The sequence below is a fragment of the Tyto alba genome, unplaced genomic scaffold (assembly GCF_018691265.1).
Source record: "Tyto alba isolate M040663 unplaced genomic scaffold, T.alba_DEE_v4.0 Super-Scaffold_48, whole genome shotgun sequence".
In the NCBI taxonomy this organism is placed as follows: Eukaryota; Metazoa; Chordata; class Aves; order Strigiformes; family Tytonidae; genus Tyto; species Tyto alba.
Window position 1 is genome coordinate 24,232,954 of NW_024881324.1, and position 21,619 is coordinate 24,254,572.

A 21,619-nucleotide genomic window follows, 5' to 3' on the forward strand; every position below is an offset into this window, starting at 1 on the left:
GGTTCAAAGTCTGCAAATTTCATGGCCACTGAGCTCCCTGAAAAGCAAAAGCAATGAGCTGCCAAATCTTTTCTGAGAAGTAATGAAGGATATCAGATTTTTTCTGAATACTCTCTGTACACTCAGTGTATTGCTGGATAAGACCTTTTATTCCCCTTTCATTAACAAAATGGTATCACTGCATCTCAGCAAATCTGCTGGCTTCAGCGTGCTTAGCTACAAGAATGCAAGCTGTATGCAAATAGCCTAATTACTTTCCTCTATCCATTAAATCTAACCTAATCTGAATAAGGACTGACCAATTATAACATTTCCGTATTTTCAGAGGACTTCTGTTTGTAATCAAGTTTTTACATTAAAGCATTTTTTACATTTCATGCCACAAATACACTAGCATAATAGACGTTTTTCACTCAAGTCCAAAAAGTTAAAAGCTTCCTAGGAACTATCTAGACCATCAGTTGAATCTGTAAAATCCCATTTGAATAGCATGACAATATCAGAAGATGTTATATAGCTGTTATTTTTATGACTACGTCACTGTACAGCTCAAAATATTCATGGGATAATCAGTACTACACAAGTATTAGAAATAGTGGTGGGAAGTTGAGCACAGTAGGATTTAACTCCTGTTGCTGAGGAAATAACAGTAGAGCCAAGCACGCTCACCAGTGTGACAGCCATGGTGACAGCACAAATTGAGATTAACCCATGGCCAGAAGAGCCTTTCTCCATCTCGTCTTTATTCTTCCATTAAGTATTTGTAGGCAGCAATAAGATTTCCCCCAAACTGCCTGTTCTATGCGTTTGACTTGTGTGTGGTGGGGTTTTGGTAGTGAGGGGGTGGGGTGGGGGCAACTACAGCAGTGGCCCCTCTGAAAAGCTTCTAGAAGCTCCCCTGGCTCCAAGTTGGATCTGCCTCTGGCCAGGGTCGAGCCAATCAGCGACGGTGGCTGCACCTCTGTGATAACGTATTTAAGAAGGGGAACCTGAGAGGAGGAGGAGGAGTTGTGAAGGAGACACCATGCGAACACCCAGGTCAGTGGAAGAAAGGAGTAGGGAGCGGGGAGGTGCACCAAAGCAGAGACTCCCTTGCAGCCTGTGAGCACATTGCAAGCAAAACAAACCCTGTTCCCTCGGCCTCTGCTTACAGGTAAGTGCTCCAGCCCTTGACTATCTCTGATGGTGCTTCACTTGGCTGAGTCCATTAGGCCAAAGTACTTCCTAGAGTGGGGAGCTCAAACCAAACACAGTATAACAGGTGTGGCTTCACAGGTGCCAAATTGTCATGGTTTGAGCCCAGGTGCCCTCTGAACACCCCGAAGCCACTCACTCACCCTTCCCCCTCAGGAATGGGAAGGAGAAATAAAGCAAAAGGCTTGTAAATAGAGATAAGGACAGGGAGGGATGTCTCACCCATTACCATCACGGGAGAAGACAGACTCCTTTGGTGAAAAAAAAGAGCATCAGTTTAATTTAAACACTAACAATGACACTTAAAACAGAGTAGGACAGTATGAAGTATTACCACATCTTAAAAACACCTTGCCTCCACCCCTTTGTTCTTCCAGGGCTCAGTTTTGCTCCTGATTTCTCTACCTCCTCCCACCCAGCTGCACAGGAGGCACGGAATGGAGGGGGTGCAGTCAGACCTGCCACTCCTTCCTCCTCAGGGGGAAGACTCCTTACATTCCTCCCCTACTTCAGTGTGGGGTCCCTCTCATAGGAGACAGCCCTCCACGAAATTTATCTGATGTGAGTCCTTCCCACGGACAACAGCACTTCCTGAACTGCTCTGGTGTGGATCCCTCCCACGTGTTGCAATCCTCCCAGTGCTGAACTACAACAGCAGGAGCTTCTCCCTACAGAGTCCTGGCCTTCGGGCGCAGATACCTGCTCCAGCATAGGGTCCTCCACATGTTGCAGGTGGGCATCTGCTCCACCGTAGACCTCCATGGGTGGCAGGGTGACTGTTTGCCCTCTCACCACAGTCTTCAGGGAAGTGTCTGCTCTGGTGCACCTCCCCTCCTCCTCCTCCTCCTTTCTTCAGCTGACTTCAGTGTTCACATAAGGTGTCTCCTTCACAACCCTTCCTCACAACTCCAACTCCTCCTCCCACGTTCCCCTTCTTAAATACATTATCACAAAGGTACAGCCACTGTCACTAATTGGCTTGGCCTTGGCCAGAGGCAGGTCTGACCTGGAGCTGGCAGAGCTTCCAGAAGCTTCTCACAGGGGGCCACCTCCTGCCACTACCAAAAACCCCCGCCGCACACAAACCTAACACACAAATGAGGATAAAGAATTACTTCCCTTAGTTTGTTAGCCACACTTCTGCTAGTGCAGCCCAAGATGCTGTTGGATTTCTTCAGGGCAAGTACATACTGCTGCCTCATGCTCAACCTGGTGTCTACCAGGTCCCCTCTGGTGTTTTTCTACAAAGCTGTGTTTTAGTCAGTTGGCCTTTAGCCTGTACTCTTGCACGGGGTTATTCTTTCCAAGGTGCAAGACTCAACATTTGTCTTTGCTAAATGTTGTGAGGTCCTGCTCAGCCCATTTTCCCAGCTGGTTGATGTTCTCCCTGCCCTCAGGAGTATCAATCACTTCACTTAGTTTGGTATTGTCCACAAACTTGCTGAGGTCACACTCTATACCATCATCTAGGTTATTAACGTGGATATTAAACAGTGTTAGCCCCAGTATCAATCCCCAGAGGATACCTCTGGTAACTGGCTGCTAGCTGAACTTTGTGCAGCTGATCATATTGTAACCACTAACCTCACTTCTGAAATGCATTTTATAGTGTGAAAACAAATAATAATTAAAAAAGTTAATTAAAAATATTCTTTATGAAAACACCTCCCAGTGTGTATCCTAACAGAGGCTTGTTTCCTTGAACTACAAGTCCAAGTGGCGCAAGTTCAGGACTTCATGTTGCTGTAAGTTAGCCAGACAGCACCAGATACTCTCAGTGATGACAGAGCTCAGGGAACGATTCACACCAAGAGCTGTTTAGAATTGCTTTGTCCCAAGTGCAAGCTCTAGGACAGTCTGTCAAGATTACCACAGAAAGATGGGCAACTTCAGAGTCATCTCCAGAGTCATCTCTCAAAATCAGTGCAGTGGAGTATGTATGACAGGGATCCTGACTGTCCAGACTCATAACTGAAGCTTGCTTTTTCTCCACAAGCAGGATGCTGCACATACAGAACTTCTGCTTTCAGTTCCAAATAATTCTGCCACTCAGTTCCTTCTGAGCTGAACATTGCTTGGGAGACCCGTATCTGATGTCAAGTATGAGAAGGTCTTACTGAGAAGAAACTCATTTAATAATGCTTAAGTTTTTAATCTTCAGAAATTGACTGATCATGCCTGCAGGGAGTAGGGGAAGCTTATGAATTACCTGGTTAGAATGCAAAGCCATTCCACTTCAGCATTAAATTAAATTTTCTAATCCAGTCCCTCATACACTTATCCTTCTTGAAAGTTTCTTGGTGGGATCAAAAACCATGAACTTTGATTATTACCTGTAGTGGATGTTTCTATAGAAATACACTTCTACCATGTACAAACAACATCAGTTTTAGAACCTGTGCTATTAGCAAACACTGCTTCAAACTGCAAAGACATCAGAGGCCTGTGCCTCCAGCAGCAGCAGCACGTGAAAGTCATCTTTCTGCCCTGGGTACTGAGTAATCACAGCTAACTATTTAGTCAACAGAATATTCTTCTACTTCACACTAGGATAAAAACATGCATCTTAAATGTGTTTTCCTGTAAACCAGGATTTACCTTACTCAGGGAGGGATTAGATTTGGGTGCATGTCTCCCATGTCTCAGACAACTACCCTTAGTAACTGAACTTCTGGCCATTTTAAAAACAGATGGTACTTCTACTTCCCCAGATACATGCATTCCTATTGAAAAGCTTTGACTCCAAAAAGTCAGCATTTTCCAAAGAAAAAAACCCTCTTGTCAGAAACATTCTCAGTGTCGATAGACAGAGTAGTGCCTTTGACATCCATCTCTGAAAATAATAGGCTACTTAAGTACTTTATCTTCCTTTAATAAATTTCAAATTACTAAATGGAACAGAAAACCAGCAGTCTTGTCCAGCAACACACAGACATACTCTCTTTCAATCAAGATTCTTGTCTTTATCTGCAGCCATGCCTTTGAATTAAGCCCTAGGATCAAGTACGATAACTTTGCATCCAAGTCTTGTATTGTTAAGCCCGTCCAGAAGGCAAGAGGCATTTCAGTGTGAACCATCTGTTCTCTCCCATCTCCATTCCACAATATATTACTGACAAACTCTTACTGATGAATCTTGATAGCATAGGTAATTAAACATATACAACATGTATACGTGTAGTTTTTATTTTAAGTATACATACATATATGCATACAGTTTTAAAAAGTTCTTGGAAAACCAGAGGGGAAATTGGAACCCCCAGAGGGGTTCTTGGAAGAGGGGAAATTAAAATAAATAATGTTATTAAAGTACATGGATGCAAGCAGTGTGAAACTGGGTTATACAGAAGACTTTGAGTTCATTAGCTCTGTCAGTCTGTGCCGTGGCAGATGTGGAGAGGGCAATGGAAACACTATTTGCAAGCAGCTTAGTTCACTACCTGCTATAAACAGATGATCTGTGACAATCACCTGACTTCCACGAAAGTATTGGTTGACAGAGACATTCTCTTGCTCAGAACTTACAAAAAAGAAAAATAAAAGTTAAAAATAAAAAAGCCCCACACCTTTGCAGAACTGTAGGAAGACCAGGGCCGAGCATAAACACTAGCCCAAACTTCCCAGAGAACTCAAGTTTTAAGCACACTGGAGACCTTCAGACTTAGGAGCAGATGCATTACACACTTTGTGAAGCCTGAGAGAAGGCTGAGCAATCCCCACAGACCTCACAAGCAGTGCCCAAAACGCTGGGAAAGTGTGGAAGGATCAGTCTTAGATCTAGCCCTACTCTCTCTTCTCACTGGTGGCTATTTTAAAGGCAAACATTCCCACACTCACCTGCTACTACATAAAATTCATATTCTTCACCACAAAAACATTTTATTTCTTCATTTATTTTCATCCTGCTGCCACTTAAAGCTGCCACTTAAAATATACTAAGTCAATAAACTCATTTACTGTACACTTAGCTAAGAGAAGTTAGCAAGCCTTTTGTACTGCTTGGAAAGAGATATGAACATATTTCTGTTCTGTGAGTCTCCCAAGTGCTTCTGTGGCCTCAACTGTCACTTTTATGATCTGGGAGATTTAACTATCAGGCTGCTATAGTAAGTTATGCTAAGAGCATACCTTGCTGCTACTCAACAAACTAACCCTTTTCCTCCCACCCTCTCATGCCAGATTTCTAATTAAGGAGAGATTAATCCATCTTCTGATGTGCTTAGAATATGCGTTTAACATGCAACAGTCACAGGAACATTGCTAACTGACTTAAATACACCATCGTCTCCTTCCCTCATCTACTAGGATTCTTAACACCTCCTGCAAGAAAGCAATGTCTGCTGTAGCTCCCCATGATCTCCATAGCAATTCACAGCATCAGGCATCTTACAGGCTCGAGCCTTTTAAACAGCTTAACAAGTTTGCATATATAACAGAGTTAGTGAGGAATGCTCTTTCCATGGAGCAAAGTTATTCCTCATCTAAAAACTGATCAGTGCTGTTAATTAATGACTTCCTGCCTCTAAGGGTCGCCTTGCACCCATTTCTATTCATTTACACAATGAGATAAGTAGCTGCAGCAGTACTGAATGCCAAAGAAGACAAGGTGTTTTCTCCAGCCATGAGAGGTGGGGAAAAGACCTTGTGAAGGTCTAGGAATGGAAAGGGCACAACCAGCACAACTAGCAGACAGGTGTTGCAGTGCCAAACTACACCTAGCCCTTCTACAAGTGTATACATTAGTGCAAATTATAGCCACATCAAATACACACTTCTATTGCTATTTAAACAAATGAAATAAAGTAGATGACTAAACCATATGCATATTCAGACGTGACACCATCTCAGGGAATGCAGCACTGGAACAGAGCACAACAGCCACACAATTATGAGAGGTGGCAGACTATGGGTCAGGTTGTTTTGGTTTTACTTTGGTTTGGGTTGTTGGGGATATTTCTTTGAGAAATGATTGACAGAAGTTGCAGAAGAGAAGCAGGATCCTGTAACAGACTTTCGGGAAGATTAGAGGGAAAAAACAATAGCTCAGGGAGAACAGAAGAACCATTTTGTCTGATGCTCTGCCAAGCTTGTGTTAAATAACAAAACAGTGTCCTAAAAGAATTTGTTAATATGGCAACGAGTCTCTCCTGGACTGATGAAAGATAAAGCTATGTAAAGCACTGCTAATCTATTTGAGCACCAGTTTCTGCTACTCAAGTTCAAGTTATAGATCTTGGCTGTTGGAAGCCTGCTCAATGGTCAGTCTACCCTCTCCAGTGTCAGTGAGCCTGCAATAGTCCTTGATGTGCTGTAAGTCCAGCTGAGCAATACTCAACTCTTTTCAGAGGACCAACTCTTTCTAATGTCACAAATGATTATATGCAGCAGTTTCAGCCTCCCAAGCAAAAAATGACTAGCTAACTAGAGAAATCAAGATATACCTTATTAAAGTATCACGTTTTTTTTTCAGAATAGCTCCTAACTTGTTCTTATGTCACTTAAACAAAGCAAGCAGTTAAAAATATCCCTTTACTGAAAGTTTCCTTTGTCCTGTAAGTTATCCATCCATACCTACCCTCCCAATTCAGGTATTTATGGTATTTTATGTCACCTTTTCTTAGTGCTGTAGATAAAACACAGTCTCTGGCCCAGCAAATTTATCCTCTTATTTTAGCCAAGACACAATGAAGCAAGATGGGAAGAATAACTGGGAACGTGATAATAAAGGTACATGGTTATGAAATGGTGTACGGTACTTCAATAGACACAGGGGAAGATTGTCAAAGAATTTGTAGAAGAATGCTGCTTTACACAACATATTGTGATACTCTAGATTGAAAAGATGAACATAGACAGTTTGAGTATGCCACAGATGAGAAATAGGCAATTTACATAGCTGGATTGGGATGATTTGACTTTATGGATCAAAACAAAAAGCAAAATCCTAGCTTGAGCACAACTATGCAGCTAAATCAGTGCCATGCAAAGCTGCATCCTAAGTTTCCATGAACTGTCAAGAAAAAGGATTAAATACAACTTCAGAACAGTGCCCAAGGAAGGATTTTTACACGCAATTGCTTTCCATGATCATCAACATATGGTTATTGAAAATCATGTTGGTTTTCTCCCTTCCTATAACACAGGCTTCTGATTACATTTGTCTTTCCTTCTCTTCTAGAACAGAACTTTTAATGCAGAAAGTAATGAAAAAAGAATCTTGCAACTACAAAGTGTTACATGCTCAAAGCACCAACTCCCTCCTCTCCTACGAGCATCCCAGGACAGCTTGTACTTATCTCAATCACCAATGTACATATGCAGCTCAAATCAAGGCTGTGAGGAACTTGGCAGCATTTATCTTCACAGGCTTGCCACTCCCAGAATTTTGTTGCTTTCTGACCTGCATTACAACACAGAAGAAGCAGCCAGAAATGCCTAGTTTTATTTGACTTAAGGGTCATGAAGATGTGAAAACACACAAGCTTGTATGCTTAAGGTGGAAACTGACCTAATCACCTAACTTCGCAGAGCTTGACTGAGGCCCAGATCTTGTAAAATAATTTTGGAGAAATGGGGGTTTGCTGTTCCTAGGCCAAGTTTCAGGTTAGGATTGGAGACCAGACTGATGTTTGCATTCATTCCCCTGTACGCAGTTCCTTTCAACGGCAGGGAGAGACAAAAACACCCAGTACTACCATATTTAAATAAGTTTAGCAGAATTGGGGTCTTTGGTGTTTATATCTTATGAAATAAAGCTACAAATTGAAAAAGTGGTTTGTTTGTTTGCTTGGTTTTTAAAAAAACAAAAAACCCAGATTTTATTTTCTACCATCTAAGGACAAAGAGAATTATAAGATTTCAGTTTTAACACTTGTAAACTTTCAGTGTTGTTGTGTGACCTTCAAGACTCCAATGACCTTAGAAATAAAAAAAAAAAAAAAAAAAAGAAAAAAGAAAATAAAGTTACAGTCAGCATTTTACAGAACTACTGCTATCACAGGTCACCAATGGCTCTTAAACCCTCCAAAAAAGTAGAGATGCTGGGAAAACATTTTACAACAACAAACCTGGCCCCCAAATAAAAACAACAGTACTTGGTTAAGACTAAAACAATGCAGAGATTTCAATGTCTGTTATCTGCACACAAAAGGCCAGGGAATTATAAACTGAGCTAGGAAGGGAATATGACAGGATGAAAAGAAGCATAAGCCAATGAGCTCCTATCCTAAACTGTCCCTCTATGAAAAGAGAGAAAGTGTGCGTACGTGAAATCTGGCTACATCTACTGCTGTGTGCTGCTGCATACAGACACTTGGGAATCTGCCATCACAAATGAAATGAGCAGTTTGCCAACAACATACCAAACATTAGTGGTCTCTAACATAACTACAGGTTTTGCTCACAATAGCATTGCCAAATGACAGCAGGGTTTTTGTTCAGCTGCTTGCTTCACTTTCTCACCGTGGAACTGCCTGCCTCACTACTGAAAACTATATACTGATAAATACATTTGTTACGTGCATACAGAAAAACTACAAGGTTTCAGTCATTAGTATTCAACTCCAGGGCCTTTAATCACATAATCATTTATCAAAACAGTTACTGTGAGAACAGTAGAGAGAAAATGCTGTTTTCTCACAACATAATACTAACCAACACGAAACTGGAGAAGAGATTTCCACAGCAATATTCAAAACATGTTAAAAAGGAAGTTTCAAATATAGCAGCTCTTCAAGTTCATTGGCTTGCTTTGATTATTATTTTACAAGCCATGAACTCTATAAGTATGGTCTTTTTGTTTCCATGCTGTCAACCCGTACAGGATCAGTTAAAAATATTCAAACTCAATGAAAGGTAAAAATGGCTGGAGTTACTATTAGCTTAAGTACCTGTCCATGACTATATCAAAGTTCAAGGGAAAGCAGATGAAGTTTTCCATTAAGACACACAAAGCAGAAAGACAGGTGCCTTCTTTAGTCAACTAATCTATGTTAAATCCTTGTTAAAACCCTACTCGCGTAAGAGCACAATATGGGCAAACTGTCTTCTTGGGCCAGAAAAGCAGATCAGCATCTGTGTGCAGTCTGTCCAGTCACAAACTGTAAGTGGTCTCCTGAAAACTACTATAAAAGGAAACTAAAGGCCCATTCAGCACCACTACAGACAAGCTTCATTAGTCCACGCACAAATTGAAAGAACTAGGCAGGGCCAAGAATTAGCATCTTGCCTTTGTCAGTTCTAACAGAGTAGGAAGTAAAATCTTTGCCATAAAGCAGCACAAGATAATCCAAGCAACTATTCTTTCCAGTTATGCTGCTCAGACTAGTCAGTTGTCAAAAAATACAAAAAACAAACCAAACCAAAAAACCCAAGAACAAAGCCCCTCCCATGAAACTCAGCTGTAGGAGATATTATTTCATAATTATTAGTCTTTGCTTGTGTTATAACACCTTTTTTCTTTTCTCCAAACAAGAATGCAACTGCCTGTCACATCTGTGTTTCAGTAGGTGAGTTAAACTCTGCTGAGGCACCAAACTTTGTTATTCTTGAAACAAGACTTAACAGTGGCTGAACCCATAAAGGACCAAAAATTGAAAATTAAAAGACAAAACTTTGAGAACTTGAAAAGAACTAGCTGGAAAGGAAGTGAATGTTATTTGACAGTCGCTTCACTGCTCTAAAGTGACTAGATTGGGGTTTTTTGGACTGTGTGTCCTGTGGGCCATTCTATTCTCCCTCTGTGCATCTCTTCTAGACATCTAGATACCTCATTATAATCGCAATGCTTCTCTGCACTGAATTTGTATTCATGTGTGCCTATGACAGCCCTCTCAAGCTTGACACAGTCACTTCCCACTCTTTAATCAAAACAGCAGCCACTTATGTACTGCTGCTGAGGGAGCTGCTGCTTTGTGCATTCCTTTTCCTACCAACCAACTCAGGAGGAGATGCATGTGCTGCATGACTGGCCTCCTGTTCTCACTGCATAGTCCAGACCACCCCAAAGATGTTTGAGGACCAGGTTAAAAATTCACATTTGAAAACTTCCAAAAAATACTGCAAAAAATATAAAAATGATGACCCATTAAGTTGGAATAACCAGGTCACTCTCCTAGCCATGTTAATAATCAGCACGCTCAAAGAAGCAAATAGAAAACCTGCTTAAGCAGCAGTGAGACAAGGCCCAAACTTCTGTATATTTTCCTTCATGAAAAATACTTCTATGCAAAACCACCACAGTTGTTTTTCAAAACCCAGCAGGCAATGCTAATGCAGCACTTGCTGTGATGATAAAACTCTAATGTCAAGTCAAAAACATTTGTTTCCACACATCATGACAGTGGGATTTGGACGCTATGTCAAATTAAGTGCATCACCTAAATTGACATGATGTTTGAATGACAGTAACAGTGTGCAAGGAACTGCAGAAATATAGGAAGATCATCAGTTCTGCCTGAAGCACTCGTTTAGTCTAAACCAAGTCCCGACAACTTAATTTAGAAAAATATGGATAATTTCATCCTGATCTTTCAATACGCTGTATTAACTATTCTACTTTGTCCATTCAAGCTATATCATACAAAATAAAGGGAACAAGTGAAACAAGTAATTTAATTAATAATTGGGACATACTACTAGCATTTAATTAAATTCCAAAGTGAAATTGCTGCCATTATCTAAATGCTTTGCTCGCTAAACCTGATGCATCCTTTGGCCATTTCTTCTCCAGATAGACCATCTTACTTCCATTTTAACCCCTGTAGCAGCGTTAGGGTCACAGGCTGATTATTCAGTCTGCTACAGCGAGGTATACTACATCTCAATCAAAATACTTTCTCTCAGTAACCTAGCTGTGACAAAGGAAAGTTAGCACAGTTCTAACTTTTCCTTTTTCCAAAAGGAAGTGGAACGCTACCCATCGGACACCAAAAGTAGCATCTTGCGTCTTATGTGCTTTGTTGATTTCCACCACTGACTTTTGAACAAAGTTTCAGAACTGGGTTAAATCCATGCATAAGGAATGACTTAAGTTCTTTACATTGCCACTGTTTTTTAAAATGGCATCTTTAACGGTATTTCCTAACAGTCAAGAATCACTGAGTTAGGTACGTTCTGAACCATCCTGTATTACGTCTGCTTCTTTGAAAGCATTTGACAGTCTTATACAACATCCTTGTCCCTAAATTGGAGAAGTGTGGATTTGATGGCTGGACCGCCCAGTGTATAAGGAATTGGCTGGATGGTCGCTCTCAAAGAGTTGCAGTCAATGGCTCAATGTCCAAGTGAGGAGCGGTGACAAGTGGTGTTATTCAGAGGTTGATACTGGGACCGGCACTGTTTAACATCTTTGTTGGGGACATGGACAGTGAAATTGAATGCACCCTCAGCAAGTCTGCCAATGACACCCAGCTGTGTGGTGCCAGTCAACATACTGGAGGGAAGGCATGCCATCCAGAGGGCTCTTGACCGGCTTGAGAGGTGGTCCTGTGCAAACCTCATAAAATTCAAGAAGGCCAAGTGCAAGTGTGGCCAGCAGGCTAAGGGAGGTGATTCTCCTCCTCTGCTCTGCTCTTGTGAGACCCCACCTGGAGCGCTGTGTCCAGCTCTGGGGCCCCCAACATAAGACATGGACCTACTCAAGCGAGTCCAGAGGCGGGCCACAAAGATGATCAGGAGGATGGACTACCTTCTTTATGAGGACAGACTGAGAGACTGTTGGAGAAGAGAAGGCTCTGGGGAGACATTATAGCAGCCTTCCAGTACTGAAAGGGGGCTACAGGAAAGATAAGGAGGGATTCTTTATCAGGGAGTGTAGTGATAGGATGAGGGGTGATGGTTTTAAACTGAAAGAGAGTGAATTTAGATTAGATACAAGGAAGAAATTCTTTGCTGTGAAGATGGTGAGGCGCTGGCCCAGGGTGCCCAGAGCAGCTGTGGGTGCCCCCTCCCTGGAAGGGTTCAAGGCCAGGTTGGACGGGGCTGGGAGCGCCCTGGGCTGGGGGAAGGGGGCCCTGCCCGGGGCAGGGGGGTTGGAAGTAGATGATCTTTAAGGTCCCTTCCAACCAAAACCCTTTTATGATTCTTTGAACAATACATCACGTGCCCAGTTTGTGCTGCTGTCCCTGTGCCAGTCTGACACATTCAGTGGCTGTCAAAAAAACCCCAAGAAAAATAAGAAGATATCATTTCTTGCTGGGAGGAGGTGAATAAGCAGACATTTGAATGTTTTGCTGTCCATATGCAGCAGTTCTTGTCTCTTTCAAGGGGGAATTCAGCACAGTTGATAGTTTGCCCAGTCTCACCCCACCGTAACAGAGCAAGATAAAAGGAAGGATATCCTCTTGTCTCCCTTGGTCCATAGGGGAACTGACAGAAATTCTATCCATAAACTAACTCTGCATCTCCTGGAAAGTCAGCAAGGGCAAATGACACAGACCAGTCACTCTACAAGTAAGGGTGGGAGTGATGCCAGAACCCACTACTCATCTACATAACCTCTCCAGCAGTCCAATGAAGCAACAGCAGCTGTATGAAAGTATCAGACATCTTGTCCTCCTGCCTATTAAGGGAAGTAAATCAATATGTCATGATTTCTACTTCCCAAAAATAGCACTGACAGATATCCATCATCACTTGGATTATTACATCCCAAGAGACACAGACTAGGACTCCCCGGCAGCCCAGCCAGCCTGTTGCAGTAAGCCAGACACAGCACCCTCCATTTGTCTGTAGCATGCTTGTTGCTCTCTGTCTGGGCTGGAGATGACATCTCATCAGGCTGAGAAGCAATTTTGCTTCCTTCCAGAAGAAAAACCCTAGTCTTCATTCTGATACACTTTCCACTTCAGAAGACCTTTCCTTTTCTCATTTCACTATCTCATTGGTAGATTTGTGAATCTCTACTTTAAATTCCTTTTGCAAATGGTTTTCAGTCTACTTCCTAGAATGGTTCCAACTTTTCTGTTTAAGAATGTAAGTGTCTGAATATAAATTTTGTCATAAACTTTCTCCTTGTCTTGGCTACTTTGTTTCCTTCTTCTGGAGCATGCCACCAATTATCTAAAAAAAAACCCCAGCTCTACCTCATTTGGCAAGAATATTCAGGTAACGTAGCATGTAGAGATGAGGGAGACCAAACCCACTCTTCTCCAAAACCTATGAAGAGCTTTATTACCTAAACTGATATGGGGGGAAAGAGAGAAAAAGGAATATGGGGGAGTTGAAACAGTGGAAAAAAATGTTCCGAAAGATTTCACATAAAAAATTTATCAATTTTTTAGTGCAGCAGGTATTTCAAATAATATTAGTGTATTTCAAGGCATAACATTGACCAGCTGAAGCTCCTATAAAACAGTGCTGCCAAAAGGCAGTCTGTAGGCACTGTCTAGGTAGCCAAAGACTTTTTCCCTTTGCACTGGCAGAAACTGTTTGTGATACTTGAACAAAATGTGTTGGTAAAACTTCGTTACATACTAAAGGCTAAGTTATTGATGGTCTTAATAAAGTGCTTCTAATGAAGTATTATCACCACCATCATTATATATAATGAGACATATCCATTTTCCAGGTTTTCCTCTAGAAATTCAGATTTCTTCATTATTGTGCCATTATAACATTGACTCAATTTAAGTAGCATTTCTGAGACTTGTGGATATAATTCTCATCTACCTATCATCAAAGTGAATATTTTCTACTTTTCTGTTAGAGAAATCAACAAAGGAAAAAAACTAACACGTTTCTAGTTTACTTGGCAATGCAAGACCATTTGCAATATTCAGTATGGTTGTATGGTTGATAGCATTTAAAACAAATCAAAACAAAACAAAACAGTCACCCTTATTTCCTAAACCTATCAAGCAATATTTTCTATCTGATAATTAAATATTCCTAATTTTTCTCACTCTAGAACTAATAAAGTTCAATTTCACTAAGAAATCGCTGGTGACTACAGACTCCTCATAAAGTTGTTATTACTCCCCATGAGGTAGTATTTTTCTTATGCTTTCAGTACGGTACATCTCTAGAACAACTCACCACTTACCATGTTAGTGCAAGCCATTCAATAAAATTTAGTCTGTGCCAGGAGGCAGACTGTTAACAGCTGTTAAATATAGGCACTTCTGAAGATTGCATTACCTGTTTGGCAGGAGATTAAAGCCACAAGTGACCTCATCTAGAAAGGCAAGTATCTACATGCAAGCACACAAATGTTTGTACAAGAAATTATAAAATAATTATTTAAAAAGTATTTTATATATATGTATGTATCTATCTATCAACATATAGATATTAACAGTAACATAGATTTACATTTTACTAATACAAACACTGGATCAACACCAGACAACACTACTGACAGCAGAATAAGACGTAGTAGGAATCCAAACTGGCAACAGTAGGAGGCCAGATGTAGGAAGGCAGTTTCTGTATCTGCTTCCTCCAACATGTGAATCAATAGTGAAGTCACAGTCCCACTGCATGGAGATGACCCTAGAAGTTACCACACCACAAATTACATCTCTCCACATGTGGCACTACTCAAGCCTGCCCCATAGCCCCTTTGAGCCGAGATGGGGGTGAGGCAGCGTATGCTAATTCTGACATTAAATGAAAAAAAAAATTGCGTTCAGCCACTCTTTTCAGAGTTGTGCTGACCCATAAAAATTAGATTTGACAGGTGAGGTATTTTTTTCATTCAATACCTTTCGGGAGTGGATTTTCCTAGAAGAAGCTTCATATACTAATTCACTTTGGTAGAACTTGCCTCCCAGAAAGGACTAATGTGTGCTATATATTCTATGTCAACAAGTCCTTAGGTATTTTCTTGTTGACGTATGCTGCTCCTAACAAGGGTCTAAGGACCCCTCAATCTGATGGGGGAATGCACATACACAATGGCATGGTTGCTTTTCCACCAGGATTTAATGATTCTAAAAATTGAACTGTAACACAGCATAAAACCCCCTCAGTTTCCAGTGCTAGACGACTCGTATCATCAGTTCACAGTCAGAAATCTACCCTACCTGATTTTGCAGTTGTGTTATTAAGTATCTTCTCCAGCCATCAGTAAAACAAGACGAAACAAAAATGCAAACTGTAGAAGTCATTTCCAGCAGATAAAACTCCTTGCTAGCTCTCTCCTGCCTGTTGCTAAGTCAGCCTTCTATCTAGAGGAAAGACCTTTGTAATTTTTTTCCTGCTTTATTATTAGGCTGGAAACAATAGCCTTTTTGTTCAATGGCAAGAATACAGGAGCCGAAGGTCCACGCACAATTGTGTGATCATCGCGCAGCCCTGTGTCCCAACCTTTCCGAAACACGGCAGGCACAAAGCTATCCAGCTGACTAGGGAGAAGATAAAGGACGGTCCAAGGGAAACAATGAACAAAATTGTCACTTCTAACAATGCAGAAGGCCACTTCAGTATTCCCACAATCTCTTGCCAATTTTTTTTTTTTTCCTTGCACGATTTCCTCCATCAAATAACTGCTGTCAGTTTTGACTGCTTAAATGATTTATTATTCTGACCAGAAATATTCTTAGGAGAAATGAGAAAACTGACCTAGAGCTGGAACATTTATTTGTAATAATAATCATAACTTTAGGTCCTTGAACACAAAGGAGGTTCTGAGACACTGAGCAATTTACTCTCTAAGCTCCAAAACCCAGATACTGCCCTGCTCAGCATCTCTGAGGTAGGTCCAGCCTACGAGAGGGCCAAGCTCCAGATCACGTAGTACCTGTGAAGGACACCTGCATAACAAAACCACTGTACAAGCCAGGGCAGAAGTATCATTTCAGAAATGGAGAGACTTTTCTAGAAGTGATTTTGTCTGGTTATGATATAACTAGAGCCTCCTGGGTGTGCAGCAGCAGTAGTCGCTGTGCAGTTTTTCAGCTGGTTTATAGCTGTGCCCATTCCCTGCAGCATCAAAGGATTTCAGTTAGCTGCTTCACTCAGCCACACTAGCAGGTACAATGGCAATACGATGTGCTTGCGTTTTGTGTTTTCAGTGGGTCAGAGTCCCACAAGCGAATAGGAAATTTTGATGGTGTTCATTCATAAGAGCAAATTGTCCCACTTTGAATAAAGTAAAGGGCGAACTAGATGATGCCCACCTTAGACAACTTTTCCCTACCACCACTGTGCTGCCACTAATTGACCAAACGTAGCAGCTGGGCTGCAAAGGGCTGCTGGAAGACCTGCTTTTTCACTTCGCAAAAGTGAACTACACACCAAGCTTAGTGGTGAAACTCTTCACCACAATTAGAAGCCTTTGCTGAAAAGTGCATCTGCTACTTGTTGCTGAAGACATGACTGTTTTAGGCATGGTCTGTTTTGCACATGGTGACCAATCACACTAAATACTGTATATTCTGTTCAGCAAAGCCATACAGATTAAATGGACAGCAGGAAACCCAAATATACTATAAAAACAAGGCTTGCTTCAACTCACACTGCCCTGACAAGAGGAACAAGCTAGTGTTTTCTTCATGTCTCATTTCTTTCCACTGCAGTATTCCTGCTCCACCAGACACTGGTGGAACATTTACTTCTTGTATTGTTGATCTTCAGCTATTAAATTATACCTCATCTAAAATGTGCCACTGGTCTAGTACACAAAACATGTACCAGAAGTATATTTAAAGCAGTCCTAACACACCTCTGTTCTTAAGTCAAAAATCTCCCTTCAAGCACTGAGGTAAAAATAAACACTCAATACTCAGTAGGAGCATCTTGATTTGCTTCAGATGATGATAAAATTATAGAAGTTGTCCTGCTATGCATTTACTCAACTAAATATAGACTTAACCTGCCTGGCAAAACTAACACCAGAAAAAAACCCAAATGTTGTTAAATAAAAATATATTTAGATAACAATGTATTTCAAGTTATTATATAATACTGCATAACAATATAATTTTAATGTTACAAATATAAATATTATTATTATATAATTTTATATCAGAGTGATAATTAAAGACATTGTAAAATACTTTGATTTTCAAATTTAACATCCAGTTATTTTCTAGGCAACATACAAATAAGGAATTCACAGCATTATGGTAGGCATTAGTTATCACACCTTAGACATCAGCTGTAGGATGCATGTGAAAATAAAAAAAAGAGTGTTAAGACTACATGCAAAATGATCAGTCTAAAGAGAATTTCAGGTGAATGAAATGTCCAAAACCAACACAGATTTAAAAATAGTATTAAGCTATATTACAGTAAAACTGTAAGTTAAAAATTATTTTACACTATTTCAACAGAGACCAAAGAAAGCTTTGATCTGTCAAAGTTATGGAAGCTAAAAGTAGAAATAAAACACTTAAAAAAACCCCAGGACTGAACATATCCCAGGTTTTTAGACTGCATGTTTCACATGGAGACCTGTCTTGTTCAGCATCCCCATGCCACCACATGCAAACCCACCCAAGATCTGGCAAATAAAGGCAGGAAGCAACAGGAATTGCCACAAGGAAATTCACAACCAGACAGCAGGATCTTTACAGAATCTGTGCTAATCGTTAAGAAAGCTATATGCGATGGAGGTTTAATTGTGGATATTTTAGTTTCCTTGCCTCAGCTTTACCTTTCCCATATGAATTATTAGCTGTTTGGGGAAACTCTCTCACTTGTATTGTGTAGCACTTACCACAACAGGGACCCCAGTGCGTTTGCCACTTTCTAATACTGTGACAGTAAGTGCCACGGTAAGAAATGGGTGAGTGGAAGCATTGCCTTAGACATCTGAAAGCTAACCTGGCAATGGTTCCTTACACAGTGTGTTCCCTGCAGTGACACGGGACATTACTTATTAACTAGAGTAATTGTTATAGGGATCTTATTTATCTCATCAGAAAATGAACTCAAAACACTGGAACATACTTATTCTCAAATACTATTAAAGTGCCCTTTTCCTTATAGTGATGACTTCTCTAATACAATCCCTATTCTCAAATGAGGAGGACATCCTTATTCTCAAATACTATTAAAGTACTTTTTTTCCGTAGAGTGATGATTTTTGTAATGCAATCCTTGGCACAAGAAGGAACTGGAGAGCAAACAGAATCTCCACAAATACTAGATGTGGTAGATGACCTAGGAAATGTCTACATAGCTTCCTCTGTCAGCCCACTCTGAATGAATTAATATTGCAATTCAAATTTACACATGCTTTAATTTTATGAAGTGCAGTTACAAGTAAGTACACCTGAATGCTAGATGCAAAATAAAAGCAATTATCATGAATTCAAAGGATCTATGACCAAATACATGCTGGTTCTTGGCCTCTCAACTGTTTGCTGCCATAAAACTCATGACAATCTCTGAATGAAAAGCTTTTTATTGCAAGATCATACTACTAGAATTCCAGCATGCACAAATATGCTGGAAACACTCCCTCTATTTTAATTTTAAATTATTCTACTATTTACGTTTCTATTGTTTGCATAAGCGACTGTTTTCCCAGTAGGCCCCCAGACTCAGTAGCTGCCTCTTGCACTCAGAAAACATCTTCTCGGTTCAGTTTTGAATGGGCACTGTCTCACTACAGTACGGTTGCACTGACTCCACAGTGAAGTCAATAAAATCCCCTTTCCTTAAAAGACAATAGATGTTTAAGAAAGATCTGACATCAGGGGATGGTACACTACACAGTGTTAAGATGCACTGTTCATAACTTCATAACACAAAGAGCCCTGGCAAATCTTTGCTTAAATTGTAGCAGAGCAGCATTCTGAATTTTGTCCAATTCTGTCCAGTAATCATTACCTCCACATGGCACAGCACATGGGGCATTGTGAAAACAGATGAAAGGGAACAGATCATAAGGACAGAAGCTGCAGATACAAAAAAATCACTTGCTGACCAGTGCATTTTTCCCATTCACAAAGAGAAGGCAAAGAATGGATTATTTTGGAATAAAAACATAGTGAGACTGGCATGGGGAAATCTATATAGACATGAGCATGCTAGCCATAACAATTTATGTATTACAATAGTTGAAGGCAAGAGGATGACTTCATTACACAGGAAAAATAAGCGTGGTGTCATTCTCTCCTTGGCAGTAAAACTAGAGTTATCAGTACCTTGCTTATGTGGACACTTGTGACAGTCAAGAAAATTTAATAAAAAGATGTTATTTTTTCCTCACCCTGTCACTCTCTACTAAATTTAAACCCTACTATACAAGCATAGCCTGATCCTCACCACCACTATGCAGGTGGGCAGAAGCTAGTGGAATCTGCTGCAGACACAGGAAGATTGACGGGTTCAAAGGTGAAACAGGAATAAAATACAACTAAGTATGTCTGTCAAAGAGGCACTGCAAGCCAGTGCAAAACTAAGCAAAGGTTTTACGCTGCTCTTCTAGAGGTCACGGAATCATAGAATAGTTTGGGTTGGAAGGGACCTTTAAAGGTCATCTAGTTCAACCACCCCTGCAATGAGCAGGGACATCTTTAACTAGATCAGGTTGCTCAGAGCCCCATCCAACCTCACCCTGAATGTTTCCAGGGATGGGACACTTACCACCTCTCTGGGCAACCTGTTCCAGAGTTTTACCACCCTCATTGTAAAAAAATTCTTCCTTATACCTTGTCTGAATCTATCCTCTTTTAGTTTAAAACCATTAACTCTTGACCTATTGATACAGGCCCTACTAAAAAGTCTGTCCCCATCAGAGCTGTAGATGTAGATCTGTATGTGACAGGGAACAGCAGAAGGCCATATAAACTCAATCCTGAGTCTAAGGATACCAGTATTCAGAGCCTTTCACCACACAGGAGTCAGACATACTTATTTTAAGTCAGTAACTTAATGAAGTCTAAACACACCACGTAACCATATAAGCTGACAATAGAAGCTGCAGTCTCCCTCGTACAAGGACTACTGAGTTTAACTGCTGCCTCCTAAAGAAAAAAAATAAAATCCTAGAAGTTTGCTGTCTTTCTAAACCCTACCTTGTAGTCAAATGTAAACCAGTCAAGAAAGCGAGGAAGGCTTTCTGATTTCACTAAAACTTGTTTTCCACCCTCACGTGGCAAGGATGATGAAAAGTTTTACTAAAATACAAAAGCTGAAGGCGAAGAGAGGGAACAGATGAAATAACTGGAATATACTAAACACTTGATCTTTCACTTCAGGGTCTTCTCCCCATCTGACTACCCCTGGGTTACAAACAGTAGTTGTTTTATTAGGCCATGACTCCTAGCGATGCACTGCAAACTACTTGTAGTGCTTGTGAGTTTAGCCTGTGCTGATACCAGGGGATACGCAGTGATCCTCAAAATAACATAAAGTAATTCTGACAATTCATGACATACATTTAATTGTACTATCAAATTGCAAAAGGGTTTCTCCCAGGCTCATCAGCTTGAAATTTAGTGGTCTGACTGTTCTGCATTGGATCCCTCAGCACACCAGCTGTAGCACTTACCACTGCAACCTAATAGACAAAGCAATAGAAGAAAGTTGGCAGGCAAAAACAAAAATGTGATTTTATGGGCTAGCATATACCCACAAAAACAGTGGTGGACCACAAGCCCAATCAGTATAGGACCATAGGGACCCCTGTTTATGTAACGTGAAGCCAGAACACATTAAACTCTCAAGTTCTTTCCAGTGTTAGAGGTTTGCAGCATGCGTTGTACAGACCTTGGAACGATATCTGATTTACTTTGCCAGCAAAAACACTACAGATGGAACTGTCAAGTCTTCTTGTTTAGTGGCGCCTGCTTTTCTAACACGTGACTTTTTTAAATAACAACCGTCACTCATCGGATAACCTCAATGTCTTTTCCAGCACCTGCAAAAAAATGCTTTGAGGACAAAGAGTAGACTTCAAGAACTGACAGTCTAAAAATTTCCCTTCAAAAAGCCATTCTAGGCTGTTTTAAACTTCATGCTTTTCACTATTATAATTCTGGTTTACTGTTGATGTGTAGGACTGTATTTGTCAATTACTTACAACAATTTTCACCATTTTTCCACAGTAAGCAAACAATGGACACATGCTAGGTAAGATCATCCTAGAGATAAAGTGGATGTGTATATGGTGTAAAAATGGCTACAACAAGCTTAAGACTCCTGTCCTACAAGTCTTGTTCATAATGTATTTGATCATACCACTCAGGATTCAGAGAAGGCTTAAAGGATTCCTGTCTTGACAATTGAAACAGAGGAAAACCAGCACAAGGTGTACTCAAAAGACAGCCTTGGAAGCAGGACATCATGAAATTTCACCGGGATCGAATCCTAAAATCAGATGCTGAGAACAAATTCAAAGTTAGAACTCAGAACCTCGCTTCTGTCACTTTCCTCATTTGTCCTTAGAAGTGAGGACTAAAAAACCATTGCTACAGAGTATTAGAAAAAAGCAGTCCTTTGTTTAAATACAATGTTATTACAAAAAAACAAA

General features: G+C 40.6%; 1 protein-coding gene across 3 annotated transcripts in view; it reads right to left on the bottom strand.

Moving 5' to 3' along the window:
* FBXL7 (F-box and leucine rich repeat protein 7) overlaps nt 1-21,619 on the bottom strand; it is a 193,625-nt gene that overhangs the window by 60,270 nt on the left and 111,736 nt on the right. The window lies entirely within an intron of this gene.